We start from the raw sequence: 12,989 nt of genomic DNA, 5'->3' as shown, positions 1-12,989 counted from the left end.
GTTACGGGTTATTAATAAATAGTCTCCTTAGTCTTGTGCCACATTGTAACGCATTATATGAATTACCAATGCTAGACTCCTGTTAGACTTTAGCATTTTAATTCAGACATCACTGTACACATTTGGTTACCAGCTGTCACAAACAGAAAGCAGTTTCCTTAACTCTGTTAGCAGTGTGTGTCCTCAAGCAGGTTGTAAAATACATTTGGGGGACAATTACTAGTACGTTTCTGACAGAATATAATACAAGGTAAGAAGAAAGACAGAGATTGGTGACTTCATACTTACTTTAAATACTTAATACAACGTGTGTGTTTGTGTGTGTGTATATATATATATATATATATATATATGTGTATAATATATATAGCACAATGTTAATCAAATATTCTTTCTTACTATCCATCCATGTCATTACCCTTGGAACCATAATATCCTTCCCCCTTCCCCACAAAAGCACTCTAAAGTCTGCACACTTCTGCATTGCCCAGTCCTAGACACAACCTGTAGAATGGAGCTGAAACCTTCTCCACAAAAAGCCAAAGGAAACCCATTCTAGATAAGCCTTAATAAGGGGTGTTGGAGTTGTTTTAGTGAGTTTAGGTCTTTCTTATTTTTTTCTTCTTGTTACTCTTATAGATAGAGATGGGCGGGTCCGGTTCCCCGAGAACCGAACCCACCCGAACTTTGGGTATCCGAGTACCGAGCTGAGCAGCTCGCTACTCTCCCGCCCGTTCCAAATCCAAATCGAGGCCGAACGTCATCGTGACGTCGTCGGATCTCGTGGCTCGAGCAGGGACAGAGAATACAATATTCTTATTCCAATTGCTGTAACAAAAATCGCTAGAGAAGAGAGGAGGATAGAGGTTTATTTTATTTTTGTAATATTTGGCACTCCCCAGTGCTTTTGGGGTGTCCCCCATAACTGTGCATAAATATTTCTGGCTGTCAAAAGTCATATCTGTCAGCAGTATCTACCAAATAATTTTTAGCACTCCTCATTGCTTTTGGGGTGTCCCCCTTAATTGTGCATAAATATTTCTGACTGTCAAAAGTCATATCTGTCAGCAGTATCTACCAAATAATTTTTAGCACTCCTCAGTGCTTTTGGGGTGTCCCCCATAATTGTGCATACATATTTCTGGCTGTCAAAAGTCATATCTGTCAGCAGTATCTACCAAATAATTTTTAGCACTCCTCTGTGCTTTTGGGGTGTCCTCCCTAATTGTGCATAAATATTTCTAGCTGTCAAAAGTCATATCTGTCAGCAGTATCTACCAAATACTTTTTAGCACTCCCCAGTGCTTTGCGCTCAGAATGGATTCAAAGCAGTCCACATATGATCAGAATGAGCAACCAGGTTCTGTCACCAGTCCTGATGTTAGTGTTCCCAGTACGTCATCTCGCCAAGGCGATGTCAAACAACAGAGTGTTTCCAAATTAGTGCAAAAAACAAAAACCCCCAAAAAATTTACAGTATTGAAGCGAAAAAGAAGTGTAATTGAGCAAAAGTTAAGTGCCGATAAAAAAAAAATTGCAAGCATGCCATTCTACACACGCAGTGACAAAGAGAGAATGAGGCCTTCACCTTTGGCTATTAGTGGCAGATCCCAAAAAGTTACCCAGGCTACAATTGGTGCACAACTACTGTTACGCGTCAAAGCCGAGCTGCAAGATAACAGTAAGGCATTAGAGGATAATGTTTGCTCTGATTCACAAACGACACCAATCCCTGGGGAGAGTCCATCCAAGAGTGGTATGTCTAATCGTGAGCATTCTGTTAGTGTACCCAAAAAGAAGGGCCCTTTCAGCAGTTCTGCTGATGTGTACCTGAACAGCCCGAGTGTAGCCGCTGATACACAAATTGAGGATGCCACTTTGGAAATAGAAGAGGATGAGGGGGAGATTTGTGGAGGTGACGAGGGCGCTAATGAGGATGTTGATGATTATGATGCAGACAGACACCAAATTGCCTTTCTCAATTTCTATTTATATTCTAGATTATATAACGGCTGAATAGTTTTCTATTTTACTCCTAGTGGAGAGGGGATCTGATGCAGACAGATACCAAACTGCCTTTGTCCATTTCTTTGCATATTTGAATTTCTAGTTTTACAGTCTATGCAGGATGCTTTTTTTTCTACTTTACTACAAGTGGATGGGGGGGTCTGATGCAGACAGATACCAAACTGCCTTTGTCCATTTCTTTGTATATTTGAATTTCTCCACAGTCTGTGCAGGCTGCTTTTTTTATATTCAACTACAAGTGGAGGGCGGGGGGGGGGTGGCATAGATAGCCACCAAACTACCGTGGTCCATTTAATTTTACTTTCTAGTTCCACAGTCTGTGCAGGCTGCTTTTTTTAATATTGAACTACAAGTGTAGGGTGTAATAAACACCCAAAGACGATGGCTACATTGCCAATAATCAAAGATGGAGGAGGTGTGACAACCAGGTTTGTCGGTATAATTTGCAGACAAGTGTTTGAATTAAGGACGGCCTACCAGGGATTAAACTGTTTTTTTCATAATTTATTAGCTTTAGAATTACCCCACTTATCTAAGAAACTGGTGGAGCACTAAATTAGGTTATTTTAGACCCAAAAAATTGTATTTTTTGCGAAAATAGCAAAACAAAACCAAACAAAACCAAAACCAAAACACGCAAGGGCGGTTTTGCAAAACCAAAACACGAAGGTAATTCAGATCCAAAACCGAATACAAATCCAAAACACGGGGGTCAGTGACCATCTCTACTTATAGAGCCTGTGGAAGGGAAGAAAGAAGCCTGGTAAATTACATAATTGTGTGAGTGTGATGCTTGTGATAAAAAGTTGTATAAACAACCTTAACGTTGAAGATAAAGATGGCGCTACTAATTGCAATGCTCTGTGGGAATAATCACCACAAAAAGACTTTTCCAATGTGCACCAAGTCAAAAAATGAATCTATAAATCAGAAAAAGTCACATTCCTTAATATAGGGATTTGTAAAGTCTATACAATCTTGTCCCGAATCCACCTTTCATGATTCCAAATGCCAGAATCCGTAATCTTTAATTTCCTCTCCAAAAAGACGTGTATATAAAAACAAACAAACCAAAAAAAGAATCATAGTCCAGTACAGTTTGATCCAAATCACTCATATATATTGTATATTCACTAGGATCTCTTCTCTTCAATAAAATCAGTGAAATGTTCTTAAAATAGCAAATCTTTACACCACATAAGACTCCACAAACTTTTTTGCAAACACTTACAAGATCCCAAATGACAATCTACGTTGTACAATGACTAAAATGTGTCTGTGTGGATCCCGCTTCAAAAATCCCCAACATCCATATTTCCGTTCCATAGACAAAAGGAAATCGCCAATAGTGCATTACCTTTTTATTCATTAATTACATCATCAACAATTTATAGAAAAACATTTTTCATCCCTTTAAAAACAGAAGCTCCACACTGCATTTGAGGTTGGACTCTTGCCAAATATAGAAGTATATATACATATAGAGAGAGAATTCCCCCACACTGAAATAGGGGTAGCCGACACCTCTCCTCTACTCTTCCCAAATGGATTACACATAGATATATACGATTTTTTAGCACATATAACGATCTGGTGCCAGGAGGTAGAGGGCTGCAACTGATTTTATTTGCGCTTGTTCTCTAGTGATGTTTTGGGTAAGTTTCTTGTGTTATAAAGTATTCCTAAAGGAAATAATCCGGTGCAACCGACAGACCAGTATAAAGAGTTACTCAAGTGGATAAAAGGACAAGATCCCACACGGACATAGACTGGGATAATAAACAAGAATTGTCTTCAAAGAAGTCTATAGATTCATGACAAACTAAAGACGGGAGATCTAAAGAGGAATCTGGGACTTCAGGTAGTAGATATTTAATCAGATATATCAATAAGACTATTGGCATACAGGAGTCAGTCACTATCCTCATTGTAGGGTGATTGTTTTGGAAGAATCCGCATTAAGGCAGGGTGCTTATAGCACACAGTGATTAAGGAGTTGATGGATAAGAATGAGAGCATTTGGAGAAGCAATATGTTAATATGAGAAGATTGGACAATGTGTATCCCTTTTAGTAAGATAAGACTCTATATTGAACTACGTACCTAAAGTGGATTCTGAAGTGGCTTACTTGCCCACAAAAACGTTTATAAGATAGGATAGTAAAACTGGGTAATGTTTTAAATAATTGCATTTTTTTCCACAGGTAATAAATTTAAAGCAGGAGTAACCATGGCTTCCTTTTCAGAATCAGATTGGTATGCTGATACTCAAGAAACATTGAGTAGACAATTTGTGTTGAGGATTATGGCGATTATGAGAAAAAGATTTGACTTCCTCAGGCATTACCGGATACTTTCACAGCTTAAAATAGAAATGTAGCTTCAAGAGTGTTGGTTTTAAGAGCGCTCTGGCTACGTCTATGGATAGCAGATCAGCACTCTAAGAACTGCTTAACTTTTTTCTGTTTAGTAAAAACTGAATATGTTGATTCAAAAACGCTAGAGTAAATTGCAATAAATTGTATCCGTTACCTATGACTTGTTAAAAAGGGCCGTTGGCTCCAGGACATTGTAAGCAAGGGGAACAAAATAGAATTTCAGAGAGTGCACAAAGAAAATGTTTTTGTTAAATCACGAAGCTCACAATCTTGGATGCAGGTGGACGCACTATGTAGCAGTCTACAAACACTGTTGAAGAAACAAATTATTTGTCCAGTACCTACCAATCAGATGGGAACAGGCTTTTACTCCAAAATATTTCTGATAGAGAAGCAGTCAGGAGACTTCGAGTTGTTCTACATCTGAGAAGAGTCAATCAGTTTGAAAAAGCCTGTAAGCTCCATTCTCAAAGTAGTAGGAATAGGATATTTCCTGACATGATAATATTTACATCAAATTGCAGCTCAGCATCATCTTTTCTCAGTTTCTACAGTGTGGGACACCAACATCTCCCAAAACATTCACAAAGGTTTTGGTGGTCCCGGTGGTCATTCTCTGGAAACAGGGAATTGCAGTGTTGCCGTATCTGAACAATATTTTTATTATAGGAAAGTCAGAACAAAGTGCCAAGATCATGGCACTCAATGTAATTCCATTTTTGCAGGAACATGGGTGAACCATAATGGCATGATAATGACATGAACCAATCTGTCCTACGGGGACAGCATTGCAGCAGAGGGATCTTTGGATCCCTATTGCAAATTGTATTTTAAGCATGAACCGCCTCATGGCCAGACATGCACGGTGCAAAGGCAAGGTCAGAATCTGGAAGTATTAGTGATTGCAATCACTTTACTGTAGATTATTATCTAGGACAGGCTCCTATTTGACCCGCTGTCCTGGATAATCCGTTTTAATAATCTGCCATGTTAATTAATTTCTCATCATTATGATAAGAAATGATGATTAATGTGAACAATATACAATGGATCATAAATAGATCCCAAAATGAGTAAATTCCCACATGCGTGTTGCAGAGCGGCTCCCCTTACAACTGGCAGCTATGGGGAGGAGCGATCATGAGGCTTCACAGACAGGCAAAACTGTGCAACTGAACTGATCAGCTTTATCTAGAGAAAGTCATTAGTGACATACTCAGGAAGGGGTTGAAGTGGGTTTGATATTTGACAATCAGGTTGGTGCTGGGGAGGAGCTTAAAGTTTAAAAGTGTCCTTTTTGTGGTTGATGCTGGAGAAGCTTGCTGATCAAATAGACAGATGGTCTATGTTAGATTAGTTCTAGGGGTTGCTAAGAGGGCATTGGAGATTTATTTCAAATTTTGTTTGCTTTCTTGACAATAAAAAAGAAGGCTGTTGTACCAGAAATGTTTTGTGAGCATTATATTGGATATGCCAAGTACCAGTGCACCCTACGAAAGAGACCAGGCCCATAAGCTAAGTTGATTGGTCAAAACTCACCAGAAGTTATCTGTTTGGAACAGTAAAACAAATGAGAGGTCTCTATCACATACTTCTATGCCACTTTTTGTTCCACTTGGCCCCAACACATTGTTTGTACCTACTATCTCCAAAATTATTGGAGCAACCACTAGCAGGGCTAAGGGTGAAAAGTGGGCAGAGACTTGGTCCTTAAAGATAATGGCCACAAATTGAAGCTGACAAAGACCAAGGAGGCTAAGTCCCCCTTCCAGCTGTAACTAGAGCTTAAACATATTGGAACTGGAGCCAGTGTAAGAACTGGAGTCTGGGGACCAATCTCTACTGAAGACAGGACTGGCTGGAGATTACAGTTCCCACTGGACTGTCAAGGACATCCACAATTGGAGAAGAATCTGAGATTTCAACCTGTTGTAGACTCTACAGTACGGAAATCCTCTTGGTCTCTGCGCCCATGTATGCCCACTAAAAGTGTAGTTGTTAGGATTCCCAATATGAAGATTACTAAGAGAGCGTAAGTTGAACAAAGTGGTTTATTAATAACACAGATACATAGTTTAGGTTGCAATAAATGGTGTGGCAACAAGTACAGCAGGCTATGGCAGTTATAGCATAGATAACTCGGGAAGCCACAGATGCAGAGAATGGTCAATAATATACTTCAAAGAGTCAGGACTGAGAAGCCGGGTGACCAGATCTGGTTCAGAGGCTGGAAAAGCAGGATAAACCATGGTAGTCAGGATACTTGGATAATTTAAGAAGCACAAAGCATCCGGCGAGTCACGGGTGACAGGACTCAGGATACTTAGGAAACATGAGGCACCGGAGGAGTCACAGCTGCCAGGACTCAAGATACTTTGGAGGCACAAAGCACCGGAGGAGTTTCTGGTGTCAGGACTCGGGATACTCAGGAGGCACAAAGCACAGGAGGAGTCACGGGTCGCAGGTCTCAGGAGGCATGAGGTACAGATAGGCAGACAGCCAGGAGAGTGGATCAGACACAGAGGTGTAACTATTGCAGACATGGGAGCTAGATAGCAGGATAGCTGCTACAAACTGTAGAAGCTAGATTGCCTGGGGGAGCAATACACTGCAGACACAGTAACACAAAAGAGTCAAAAAAGTCAAGGATTAAAGCCAAGGATTAAAGCCAGACGGTCCACTACGATACCAGGGAGAAACAGATGTGGAGTCACAACAAAGCCAAGTCAGGGGTCACAGGAAGAGGTGCCAAAATGGAGGGACAAGCAGAGGAGGAAATCAATCAAGGATAACACACAGATGAACCAGCAGAGGTAAAGGCAACAGATGATCTGGCAAAGGCTGCTAGTACAGGCAGTCTTTTATAGGCCAGGGACAGGTGCCAAGCATCCCAGAGTAGCAAGCTTAGCTCTGGCAGGTAGGAGGAACAGTGGTACTGCAGGCTGGATACTTTTAATGGCATAGTCCAACATAGTTCTTGGCAGACAGAAGCTGCAGAAGGCAGATCGTGACAGACCACTGCCTTGCCGATATTAACAAAAATATGGATTATTAAAAAAACAAGCATTTTTTTGTTTTGTTTTTTACATTAAATAATCAAGTTGCTTTTAATGAGTACTGTGCATAAAATGCGTTTTTTTTATGGTCAATCTCACTTGCATACACCTGTTCTGTGCTAGCTAGTAGCACTAATTAGTATAGTTTTTAAATTAAATACTATGATGTGTCGGTCATCAATATCAATCGGTATTTACACCTATCCTACAGCTGGATAAGACCGGAAACCAAGCAAACTTTTGAGAACTTTTAAATCGTCCACATCTGCATCAGAATGCCCTCAGCATAATACAAAATGCTTCAATTCAAAGATGACTAAAAAAACACAATAAAAGAGATAGAGAGTGCAAGGACTATGGGGTATATTTACTAAACTGCAGGTTTGAAAAAGTGGAGATGTTTTCTATAGCAGCCAATCAAATTCTAGTTATCGTTTATTTAGTACATTCTACAAAATGACAGCTAGAATCTGATTGATTGCTGTAGGCAACATCTCCACTTTTTCAAAACCGCAGTTTAGTAAATATACCCCTATAATGTTTAAGTTCTACAGAAGTTTAATGCAGAGATACTGAAAGAGTGGTCAAAAAAGTAGGAGGCAAACCAGGATAGGCCAGTCCTGCGAAGATGGTAAATGTAGGAGAGGTTTAACAGTGTCACAAGCTGTGAAAGTGTCAAGGAGTATTAGCAGGTACTAGTGTCCTTTCATTCTAGCTACAAAGAGGTTGTTGGTCACTTTCGTGAAGGCAGTTTCAGTGAATTGAACGGGCGGAAGCCAGACAGCAGAACGTGAGATTGGAATGGGTACGAGAAAGTGGATGAAGAAGTTGTAGATGAGCCATTGGAGAGGTTTGGAAGCATGGGGAGCAGAGAAATAGACCAGTAGTTGGAGAGGGAGCTCAGGTCAAAAGAGCCATTTCTTGAGGAGAGATGAGAGCACATTTGAAGTTGCAGGAGGAAGATGCTGTTGAAGAGAGACAAGCTAAAGAGGTGAGATAAGCGCTGGGCAGCTTCAGGGTAAATGGAGATGGGAGAGAACAGGATTAAAGGGCATGGGGCATGTTGAGGTAGAGGAGGAAGAGTTGGTTACAGGTAGGAAAGAGCAGAAAGTGACACGATGTGTGGAAGCAGGTGGATCTGACAAGAGATAAACCTCATGAAGGATGGTATCACTCTTGCCTTCAAGGTGAGCGTGGAAGTCTAAAGCCATGAGGGGGCAAGTCAGAGAAGCGATTGTGGGGATTGTTGAACAAGGTGGAGATTAGGAATCTGAAGTAGGATTGCTTAGTAAGTGAGAGGGCAGAGGAATAGGAAGATGAGATGAATTTGAAGTGGATGTATTCAGGATCAGAGCAGGATTATCTCCATTCACATTCGGCAGGGCAGGACCACTTTTGTAGTGAGTGGGTAGAGTAATAGAAAGACGAGAGGAATTAGAAGTGGATCTATTTAGTGTCTGAGCAGGATTATCTCCTTTGGAGCTCAGCAGGACAGGACCACTTTTGTAGTGAGTGGGTCAGTTTGAGTACCAAGGTTGGGGTTTGTGGCAAAGTCAGCCGGCTGTATAATATGCTTGTACATTGTACAGGCGACGCCTCCTTATATTACCACCTTAACAGCAGGAATAAATGATTCGACCTTCTAAATGATGTCATTGCAGCCGCCTGGGATCTTTATTGATCCAAATTCTTCCAGGTCTATTTTTAAAGCAGTCTGTATAAAAAATCTGTCGAGGATGACTGCTTCGGTGTCCTCATATCGGGGTATGTGTTGTTGGTCTTTACAGCGTCACTGTAAAGACTGCCAACGCAATGGCCTTCTTTTTACATACTGCTTAGTAAACATAGATAACAGGTACTAAAGGATTTCAATCGGAGCAAGAAAAGAGTAGACTTTACTGCAAGACAAAACTAATTTTACATGAAAAGTAGAATCACATATTATATTAAACTATAGCTTTGAAATGTTAGAAATAACCTATAAAAAGAATATGGTAATAAACTATTTAACATTTGTTTTTAGCCAGGTAGATTGTGTAGTATCACAGGGGATATATGTTTCCAATGATGTATTTAGTGGCAGTGTGCTTATATATACAGTAGAGACCTGGCAAGATAAATGTACAGGTACAAAACATTAGTGCATGAGAGGAGACATCTGTGTCAGCTGCTCTGAAAGGGAAAGGCCTCTCCAGGATTTTTTTCTGGCTGCAGGAGTTTAAGGGTCCGGTTTGCACTGACAGCCACAGGAAAGTTAAGCTACTCAAGGCAGTCTGTTTATGAAGGGCTGACAGCTTTATGGCTAGCATTAACAGATTGAATGTTTATTGGGGCAAATGTTTGTACGGCGGATTAGCCTAGAAACCTGGGCTCCGGCCTTTAGACATTTGCAAATACTCTCAGGGATCAGATGGTGTTAAAATTTTCCTTTCGTAGTTTCCATCAGTTTGCCATCTACGTTCCACTGGTGTTCTCTGTTCTCAAACCTTTCTATTTACAGTGTCAGAAGAAAATATTAATGAGTGTTTGCATAGTTATTTTTCTTTAATATTACATTTTCCCTTAACTAGAGCTGTCCATCAGGCTATATGTAGATGTACAAGGCAGTTCTTTGGCCAACAGCTGGCTTGAAAACTCCATAGTACCTTTTCATTACATCACGTTTAGCATGATCTAGCACACAAGCATGTATGGCACGTAGCACCTTTTTTTCTCTATTTTATTTTGCATCCATTCCAGACTCTTAATGTGGTGTTTTCATTAGTAAATGTACTAGTCAGATCATTTCTAACTCGATTACTTATCACTTGAAGTGTTATTATTGTGTTTCTTTAAAGTAGAAGAAAGTGTAAAAATGTTTGACACACGTACAGTCACCAATTAGTGTGCCTACAAATTCAGGAGGAGGTGGCCACCCTGGCACGGTGCAGCTTAGAGGAGATTCTAACTGATAAAACAAAAACATTTACTATTTTTTAAATTGACTTAAAATTCAGTTCATATGTCCTGAACATGTCTGTGTTGGGAAAGTACCAGGTATCAATGATTAGTAAAATCCAGCTGGATCTGATCCAAGTACGTACAGCACACTTTCCCGTTTCTTGACTGTGCTCTCAAGTACCCCCTTTTTATTTGTCTGTGTAGCAGAGGTATTTGCCCTCTCATTCAGTTCCCACACTCCAGCACTCTCGAAACCCTGCTATCTCCACCAGAGCTGGATTTAGTATCTGGGAGGCCCTGGGCACTTGAGAAAGGAGGACCCTATGGTGTAATATGGTTATAATTTTAGACAAATACAATGTCAATATTGTGTGCACTACTGTTTGGTACATGCAGCTGTCCATCTAGTCCAGTGCATTGTGAAGCAGGACATACCTCCCAACTGTCCTTATAGCAGACCAAGTCTGGACTAAGTGGGACAGTCTCCCAAATTCAGGACTGCCCAACCAGATGCAGGACAGTTGGCAGACTTTCCTGCTCTTTCCTACCTGTTCTTGCAGCTTTCGTTACTTGTGGATGCCGATGTTTTAAGCTTAGTTGCTGCTTGTGTAGATCTTGGAATGTTGGTAACCTCTTTAGAAACAAGACAGATACATAACATTTAGAAAGCCCAAACCAGCCCCAGCATTAAATGAATTGCACCCACGTCAAATAATTCCCTCTTTGTAACCAGCCTTAAATATTAAATGAAACAAAATTAATTGTATTCACATTTAATAAATAGACTTATTTCCCTTAACCAGCCCCAACAATAAATAGCTTTCCCATTTAATAAATAAACCTATTTCCTCCCTCTCTCTTCTGCCAAACCGCCCTTGCAATAAATTAATAGCATTTACATTTAATAATATACCTATTTCCCACAAACATCGCTGATATTAAATAAATAAATCATATTAACATTTAATAATTTGTCCTTCTTTGCCCCAAACTCATCCCCACATTCAATCAATAGCCTCCAGAGCAGCCCAACATTAAATTAAAGATCCCATTACCTAACCTTAAATTAATAGGCCCACCATCACTCCATTATATAAATGAATAGCATATACCATTAAATAAATGTCCCCCAGCTGCACTCTTCCATTAAATTATTAACCTGACTACCACCCTCATTACATTAAGATGTCCCCCCTTCCCTCACACTTACCTTCTTCCACCCGCACTGTATTGGAGAGAGACACTCTACTGTCTGCCTTGCTTTCAGCCTGCACGCATGTGATGGTGCCTTTCATGTAGGGTGCATCTCTGGCGGACATCAGTGGCGTCAGTCATCAATGGTGGACACACATAGGAGAGGGAGGGTGGGGGAGACATACTTAGGAGAAGGGGGGAGGATCAGACCGTACGATCCACAGCCACATTAAGGTCCCGAAAGAGGGACCAGCCACTACGAACCATATAGTATATAACCCCGGGGGGGGGGGGCCTGAGAGAGATAAGAGGGCCCTGCTTGCAAGCTTACAGTCTATGGGAAAATGGTTTTATACACAAGGATAAGTGCTACATCATATTGAATATTTGTCCAGCTAAAATGCAAAGGTTACAAAGTATTTAGTAGGCTGTATGCTCAGTCACTCAACTTTGTTGGTAAGACGGTTGTTGCCTTGTATTAGCTGTGTAGAAGGTGGTAATAGGGTAACCTTGGGAGATTAAGAGGGTGGTAGAGGAATAATATAAGCTTGTCTGAAGAGGTGGGTTTTCAGAGAACGCTTGAAGGTTTAAAGACTAGAGGAAAGTCTTACTGTGCGAGGCAGGGAATTCCATAAAGTGGGTGCAGGCCGAAAAAAGTCCTGTAACCGAGAATGGGAGGAAGTGATAAGAGTGGAAAAGAGACACAGATCTTGTGCAGAACGGAGGTGTCAAGTTAGGAGATATTTTGAGACAAGTGAGGAGATGTATGTCGGTGCAATTTTGTTGATGATCTTGCATGTTAGTAGAATAATTTTATATTGGATTTGTTGATAAACAGACAACCAATGTAGAGAATGACAGAATGACTCGGCAGACGAAAAATGATTTGCAAGTCAAATCAATCTAGCCACTGCTTGCTAAATAGATTGTAGGGGCTCAAGTCTAATTTTGGGAAGACCAGTAAGGAGGGAATTACAATAGTCAATGCAGGAGATGAAGAGTGCATGAATTAAAGTTTTTGCAGTGTCTTGTGTGAGATATATACGTATTCTGGAAATGTTTTTTAGATGTATGCAGCATGATGTAAATATAGAGTTGATGTGGGGAGCAAAGAATAGTTGCGAGTCAAGGATTACACCTAGGCAGCGAGATTGCGGGATGGGATTTATGATCATTTTGTCAGCAGAAATAGAAATGTAAGGCAGGAAGCTTCTATTGTTGGGTGGGAATATTTATTATTTTAAAAGTTTGAGTTGGCCAGAGGACATCCAAGATGAAATGGCATTCAGTAACTCGAGACAACACAGATGGTGAGAAATCCGGAGAGGATAGATAGATTTGTGTATCATCCACATGGAGATGTCCAAAGGATTTTATTAGTTTTCCAAGAGAA

At 40.4% G+C, this 12,989-nt stretch overlaps 1 protein-coding gene across 1 annotated transcript in view; it reads left to right on the top strand.

Annotated features, from left to right (window-relative positions):
• Positions 1 to 12,989, top strand: part of SLC25A21 (solute carrier family 25 member 21) — a 306,693-nt gene that overhangs the window by 190,654 nt on the left and 103,050 nt on the right. The window lies entirely within an intron of this gene.

Source organism: Mixophyes fleayi, chromosome 12, assembly GCF_038048845.1.
Source record: "Mixophyes fleayi isolate aMixFle1 chromosome 12, aMixFle1.hap1, whole genome shotgun sequence".
NCBI lineage: Eukaryota > Metazoa > Chordata > Amphibia > Anura > Limnodynastidae > Mixophyes > Mixophyes fleayi.
Note: the sequence above shows the minus strand (reverse complement) of the source record. Positions and strands in the feature narration are given on the sequence as shown.